This window comes from Mastomys coucha, unplaced genomic scaffold (assembly GCF_008632895.1).
Source record: "Mastomys coucha isolate ucsf_1 unplaced genomic scaffold, UCSF_Mcou_1 pScaffold21, whole genome shotgun sequence".
NCBI classification, from domain to species: Eukaryota; Metazoa; Chordata; class Mammalia; order Rodentia; family Muridae; genus Mastomys; species Mastomys coucha.
The window spans coordinates 163,932,266-163,940,486 of record NW_022196904.1 but is presented as its reverse complement, the minus strand read 5'-3'; positions in this window follow the sequence as shown (position 1 = coordinate 163,940,486).

Below are 8,221 nucleotides of genomic sequence, written 5' to 3'. Positions count from 1 at the left end.
TCCTCCTCCTCCTTTTCCTCTTCCTCCTCCTAGCTAGTCTGACTCCAAGGCAGCTCTCTGCCCTACATCTGCACCACCAAATCCTCGGAACTTCACCACGCTCAGATTTCGCCAGTTATCTGTAGCTCTGTCATACCCAGTCAAGCATGGGATTAACAGGGTATGCTGACAAACTGCAATCAAGTCCCAATATACAAATCTTGTCAGATAAATATATTTCTGTAAAGGCGACATAGGCAGTTGAGATGTTTTCCTTAATTTCTGACAAATTCTTTAATCCATAGCTAACTGACAGGTATAATTCAAACATGATTTTGCAAATAGGAATCCGTAGGGCAGTGTGGGGCAGTGGTCTGCTGAGGTAACTTAGGCTCAGTAGATTATTTGGCTTTGAGTCCTGGAGCCCCTGAGGGCAATTGCTGCTTGCAGGGGGTAGAAAGAGCTTGGCCATAACTCCTGAGTCTTTGGTTCCTGTTTCAGTCACAACCTCTCACAACTGCCCCTGCAGGAGATGTGTGCTCTATCAGGCAGACAATGCCCCAAGCTCCCACCATTCTAGCTGGACCCTATCCCCAGTCATCTGACCGCAGCACAGCCAGACATGCCACACCCCATACCATAAAAGGGGCGGTTTGCCCCCTCCTCAATCTCTTGCTTTCTTGCTCTTTGTTTCTGCTCTCCGTCTCTTGCTCTCTTTCTCCTCTCTTGCTCTTTGTTCCTCTCTTGCTTTCTTCCTTTCCTTTCTCTTTCTCCTTCCTCCCCATCCTCTCCTCTCCTTCTCTCTACTTGACTGGCCAATTTTCTCTTTTCTACAATAAAATATCTCATGCATACATTGTCTCCTTTTTAACTAATGCACCGTGCAGCTACAGGTCAGCGCCAGGGAGAGAGAGACACACAGGCTTCAACACCAGGCCCTGCTTTTGGTACAACAGGAATCCTCTACTCCTGCCCTCCCCCCAACAATTGATCATCAACAAATCACCTTTATGCAAATTGCACTCAAAGTAAACCTCCTTCCGGCCTCTGCTCTGTGAGAACTTCACTTGTTCATCAAGGTCACGACAACTTTTCTGTGGGCTGGAGCTGGCTGGGTTGTAAAGGGCTGGCTCAGCAAGTGTAAAATCCTGGGCTCTATCCCTCCTCCAACAACAACCATAATAAAGAAACAACAATCACTTTCAAACAGTGGGAAGGATTACTTCAGTTTTCTGTGCTATTTTTAATGTAACATCTACAAACACGATCCATCTTTAAATTAATATGCATTGTCCTTTCCTTTCTTTTTATAAAGGGTTTATTATTATGGCGACTTTTGGAGGGGTTTGCAACATGTTCTTTCTATTGCTCTGAACTCTTAGAGATCTACCTGATTCTGCCGCCTGAGTGCTGAGGCTAAAGGTGTGCCCTGCCACATCCACCCTATTTTTGTTATTTTTAAGTCATGTTCTATATGTGTCCACACTGCTAGTGCTCCTTGCCCAGTGGTATCAGACCACTGTGGAGTTACAGGGAATTGTGAACTGGGCTCCTTTGCAAGAACAGTATTTGTTCCCAATTACTGAGCCCTTTCTCCAGATTCTCTCTCTCTCTCTGTCTCTTTGTCTCTCTCTCCCTGTCTCTCTCTTTCTCTCTCTCTCTGTCTCTCTCTCTGTCTCTCTCTCTCTCTGTCTCTCTCTCTGTCTCTCTCTCTGTCTCTCTCTCTGTCTCTCTCTCTGTCTCTCTCTGTCTCTCTCTCTGTCTCTCTCACTCTCTGCCTCTCTCTGTCTCTCTCTCTGTCTCTCTCTCTCTTTTAACTTTGTGTGTATAAGGATACACATGCACGTGGAGGTTAGAGGATAACTTGCAGAAGTTGATTCTCTACTACCACGAGAGTTCCTGAGGTTGAATTTAGATAGTTAGCTTTGGCCTTTATCCGCTGAGCCATCTCACTGGCCAACAAAACCTTTCTTGAAACAACAAAAACCCTAGCCATGGGTTAAATTGCTGACTTAATGTGCCAAGTACAGAACAGTCCAAGAATGGTGCATTATAGGTCATTGTCAGCTGTCTTTAATTTTTGAGAGGAGGCGACTGCTGCCAGGATCTTTTAACCCTGGGGGCTCCTTTCTGGGACCGATGCCAGAGATCAGGAAGGGCAAAAAGTTGTGAATATAGGAGACAGCATATTGTTCTCATTTCCTGCTGTGTCACCTTGGGAATGGGCTGGATTGATGGCTGGCTTTCAAAAGATGGTAATATGGCGAGATTAGGTCACAAAAAGACAGACTTCCCAGTCACCCAGTCTTCACTCTTCCTGGTTGCCTCTCAGCCTCTCTCACCGCCTCTCCTTCTCTGGCTGCTGTGTTCTGAGCTGCCCTATAATGAGATCTAGTGGGAAGGAAACGTATGCCTGTACCAACAACCAGTGATGCTGAGACTTTTCAATAGCCACACCTGAGAGAGAGAGAGCTTGGGAGTAGATCTTCCCTTAGTCATTCTCTAAGATGAAAAGTCACACACACCAAGTCATTAAAGTGCATTATCTGTTCAGAGCCAGACACATACAGCTTTGAGGCATGGAGGTCCCGCTAAGTCATGTCTGGAACACTGACTTACCTAGACAGAGATAATAAGTATTTGCTTTAGATCACTCTTTCTAATATAGGTACGTATCTGAATATATGAATGGAAACAAACAGGATGCTAGCTTGTCCCCTTTGCAGAAAATGTGAACGGCTCTGAGTGGCTACCTTCCCCGAGTTTGAAATGTCCAGGTACAGATGGCTCAGCTGGGACTCAGTGGGGCCTGTGCTCTCAATTTGACTCCAGCTGTCACCACTGAATAGCCCTTCTGCTTCCCTAGGGACATTTTGATAGTGATGAGCAGTCCACCAAATCAGTGACTTCATCTGACCAAGAACAACCTCCACTCCACTAAAAGCTCAGCCAGTAACTTCTCTCTGCCTCTTAAGGAAACTGTTATTATCCCTCCTCTGCCATACCTGCATTGCCTGCAGTTTTATTTGCATGGTCTCTGACGATATCCAGATAGTAAATGCTTTGAATGAGAACATAGAGTTTTTCTTTCTTTTTTTTTTCTTCTGCAAGAATCACCACATTCACATTTTTCTTGGTTATGAGCCACGGTTATTTGCTTTTTTAAAATAAATTTATTAGTTCACTGAGAATTTCATACAATGTATCTTGATCATATTCATCCTGTTTTTCTGAGTTCGAGGCCAGCCTAGTCTACAGAGTGAGTTCCAGGACAGCCAGGGCTATACAGAGAAACCCTGTCTTGAAAAAACCAAAAAGAAAAAAAAAAAAAGTAATTTGTGCTGCTCAAATACTCTTGGGTTTGAGGTCTATGCTGGAGTATATTTGATGTACCAGGTCTATCTTTAAAGAACACTTCCTCTGACTCCCAGAAGCTAGCAATTGCCAATAGCCCCTCAGCTCCACATAGGACTTCTTTCCCGTTTTGCTGCTCCATATTGGGATTTTCTCTGGCTTCAGCTTACATAGGTCTTGTGCAGTTATTCTAACCACTGTGAGTTCACATGAGCAGCCTCTGTGTTGCGTTTTGAAAACATTGTTTCTTTGTGGTCATCTCCTGCCTCTGGCTATTACAACCTGTCAAGCCCTTCTCTGTGGAAATCCCTGAGTCTTGCATGGAAGAGTACGATATGGACATTCTATTTGGCACTGAGCACTCTGCAGCCTCCTATTTAACCAGGTAAGGGTCTGTCTGTGTCAATTGCCATCCACTACAAGAAACTTCTCTGACAAAGGTTGAGAGATACACTAACCTAGGGGTATGGCTACAGTAAGTCATTAGGAGTCACTTTATATCCATTAGCAGAATAATACTAAAAGGTTGTCCCCTCATATGTATAGCCACAGGTTCTTGGCTTTTATCGTGTGCAGCAGATCTTAAGTCCAATTAGAAAATATCTGGCCACTTCCATGACACTTGTACCACAAACTTCCAGGATAATCCGCTGCCTCCACCCATGCTTAGTAAGAATAAACCTTATAGACTGAAGGAGATACACAGCATCTATAGCAGTTAGACATTCTATCCTGATGTGTTAGTGCTTCATGAAGTGTTGAAAAAGCACCAAAGGAGCTCACCATGGCGTTCTTTTACTGATACAAACTCCCAACCCCTCGACAGTGAGTTCTTAGGATTTGCTGTTCTGGGCCTAGTGCAGAGTTGGCAAATTCAGACAATGAAGCTGGCAGTCAAATCACTGGGCATTGTGAGTGCTTTATATTTATTACTGGATTTAAGCACTGTGCAGGCTATGTCGCTGTTCTACTTTAGGGAGGAGGAGAATGAGGTACAGAGAGGTGAAGGACACCCCAAGATTTAAATGCAGAGTCAGGCTTCTCAGTCCATGATCATCATGGCTTTGGGCCAGCCTCTGTGCGGACAGTCAGTTTAAAATTTTAAACATTTCAAGCAGAATAAAATGATCACCAACTTGCAATCATTTATAGAAAAGTAATTCTGTATAAGTGAAGGAGGAGTTTAGGCGACTGTGCAAAACATATCAATTTTGAAGATTTTGATGATTTATGTTTTCATATACATCCAACAGCAGGAGTTTATTCTCACGCCCACTGGGGTAGCATGACATCTGTGTTTAACCACTTAAGGGACTGCCAAGCTGTTTCTTAAGGTGGTTGAACAAGCTGACACTCCCATCAGACGGTGCAGGAAGATTCCAATTCTCTGCAGCCTTATTCATCACTGTTGGCCTTTAAAAAAAATTATGAGGGGGCTGGAGAGATGGCTCAGTAGTTAAGAGCACTGACTGCTCTTCCCGAGGTCCTGAGTTCAATTCCCAGCAACCACTTGGTGGCTCACAACCATCTGTAATGGGGATCCAATGCTCTCTTCTGGCCTCTTCTGGTATCTGAGAAGACAGCAACAGTGTACTCACATACATGAAATCATACATGAAATAAATAACTCTTTAAAAAAATTATGAATCTCCCAGTGACCATGATGTGGTGTCTTGTGTTTCTTTCCTTTGGTTTTTTTTCCCCTCCTCATTACTGATGTTAATTGTGTGTTCATTGGCCATTTGTACTGATTCTTCAGAGAGCTTTCTGTCACTATTTCTTACCTGTTTCCATTTTTCCTCTCATGGGAAAAACTGTAGCGATGCCACCCATCCCTGGCTTCACTGGTCTCTCCACAGTTTATGACCTCCAGGAAATGGTAAAATGGGTTTGTAAAACATGTGATCTTGGCATTATTAACATCTTAGTTTTCAGAGTTCATGACTTCAATAAAGACTCCAAGATTTCAAAGTTCATTGCAGATGGATTGGTCTAAGAGGGTTTATATATTCAAGACACCATTGAGCCTCTGGGGCTTTATTCCAGGGCTAAAACTCAGGGTGAGGGTCATTCACAGAATATCAGGTGAAGGTTCTAGAATAAAGTAAAGAAAAACAATTAAGGAAATTGTGGAGTGTGGGGCCTTTGAACACCACCAAATGGTAACCTACCAAGATGGATGGCCTTGATTTGCCTTGTTTTTCTCTGAAAGTTCTGGGACATACCAGAGTCCTGGTTAGAGATTTCTTATCAGCCACCCAGACCTATCTCATGCTCCTAGGTATACGGGTGACAGGGCTGTGGATGAGGAAGCCGTGAAGAGCATTGGTTGAGCACTGAGGCTGTGCCAGCTTCATGGCTGTGAACTCTACACTGGCTGTCTACTTGTAGTTTTTGAGTCTCAGCATTCACTTTACTGCTGTGAGCTTCAGGCAAGCTCTGGTGAGATAAAGAGGGGTTCAGGTCTAATGTGGATCACGGTAAAAGTTGGTTTCTAAGTGTGAACTTCATGTATTGTCAGTTGTAACCTTGAAAAGTCTTCACGTTCAAAGGCGAGTACATTCCAAGGATGGAGTTTGACGCAGACAATGCTAAATACAGTTTCCTCAGATGACGCTTCCCTGCCCAGTGTCTTGTTTGTTATCCTCGTTGCCTTCTTCTGTGACCACTCTCACACCTCTGGCAGAAATATATTTTAGGTGACTCAAACCTTTGTCATCGCTTTTCCAGTCGTTCTGAAGGTTTCAGTCCACAAGTGAGGTTGCTCTCACATATGGCTCATCCAAGGCTCGTCCAAGGCTCATTCATCCAAGTGACTTGTAAGGCAGGCTCACAAACACTTTAACTCTTTCTCTTTTGTTTTAAGCACTCATGTAGAATTCTTGCAAGTTAGGGGTGTACACGCCGGTTCTCCTCTGTGAGATACATAAGCTATTTATGTATCTTATAAATCCTCATGAAAGAACTTCTCATCATGTGCTCACTGTGTCAAAGGACCCAAATCTAAGCTGCTTTGTTGACTGAAGTGGTGACCTCCAAGATTTCTCTTGTGAGAGAAGAGCAGAGTGGCCCAATGACAGCAGCTAGTACCCAATTCTGCTTGCTGGCTGCTGTGTTGGCCTCGCCCATAGCCACTGTTCCAAGCCTTCCCAGGTCTGCTCCACCCAGCCTAACACTCTGTACTCAGATCACGATAGTTAGGCCAGAGGTCAGCCGGTGGCTGGGAAAAGAGCTCATTTAAACCACACTCGACTAGAGCTTCAGAGTCTACTCTCAGCAGTTGCCTTGGTGAGAAGCAAGAGTAAAACCTCCTCTTCCCTACTGTCTTCTGGAGCAGGGAGAATGGGAGGATGCAGGCACCATCTGCCAGGAAGACGAGGGCATTTGGAACGTCACTGGGAACACAACGTGGACACTGGTGTGGCTTATTCATCGGCAAGCTCCTCACTGAAGAGTTTCAACAAATGGGAGAGCGCTTTGCATTGGCCGAGGCAGAAAAGCCTTCTTGGCGTACGAGTAAGAGACTGTGCCCGAACAGAGGGTCAGCTCAGTGAGTAAAGGTGTTTGCTTCACAAGCCTGGGGACCTATGTTCTATCCCTGGAGCCTACATAAAGATTGAAGGAGCAAACCATTTCCACAAATTTGTCTTCTGCCCTCCAAACTTATGCCATGGTACGCACGTGCACACATGCCTAGGCACCCACGAGCATGGGCATATGTACTCCGAGAGGGCGCTGTGAGCGAGCGAGCACGGGAACGCGCACACCCCCCCCTCCCGCCTCCCACTAAGACTGCATCAGTTAACTACTCGTTAGAGAAGTGGTTAAGGCAATTATGGTACATCTTCATAATAGAATATCTGGTCTAATACTGGACAGACGCTGGGACATGCTGCCAGGTGGGAAAGAAAGCAAGGCACAGGAAAGACAGAAAAGGGAAGGAAGTTGTAGTGCTAAGCAAATGTCCTTTAGTTTATATTTGCTTGGCAGATCTCTACAAAGATACACAAAACGCGACTGGCAGCTGTTGCTTCCACAAAGCAGAGATACTCTTTCATACTGTTTAAATATTTTATGTGTGCTCGTATCAAATTGGTAAAACAAAAACATAATATAAAATACAACTCTAAGGAAAATTAAAAGAAAAAAAAAAACCCCACACCGTGTATCTTATCTCACCAGCAGAAAGGTGTGTAATGGAATTCCTGCTGCTCTGACCTTTTCTGGCCAAAGAGTTTTACAATTAAGTAATCAAAGGTTGAATTGGATAGCTTCGCATACCAAACACAGATATGTACAGTCATCTTTCAAAGATCAAACATAATTCTGCTAATGACAGCACGTCAGAACAGGGAGGCCCAGTGGCTGGGCTCACTTGTGTTAATCCAGTACACATTCTCACGGGACGCAGAAAATGAATATGCAGGCATGTAGGAGAATGAAAAGTTGATTCCCCAAACACGTTCAAATTTCTGTCTTTAGAACATGGTGATTCATGTCTATAATCCTAGTACCAGAGAGGCTGAGGCAGGAGGACTGTTTGAGTCTAGTCTGGACTAGATGGTAAGATCTTGTCAGAAGAGAGGGAGGGAAAGGGATGGGGCAGAGACACAGAGAGACACAAAGACAGAGAGTCAGACAGAGAGGGGAGATGCGGAGGGAGGTGACATGAGTTCCTTCTCAGAACCGCATGAGATTTAAGTTTCTGCGTGAAGAAAGGGGAGTGGTTTGCTTTGGTCCTTCCTTCATTCAGCGGGTTCTTATCAGCAGATGGCACACACTTGCAAGGTGCTAGGGCTGCATATGGAAGCTTAGCTGACATTTTTTTCCTCTCTGGAATCCGTGTCCTCCTTTCCTAGTGGCATGACCTGATTTTCCTTTGGGGAAG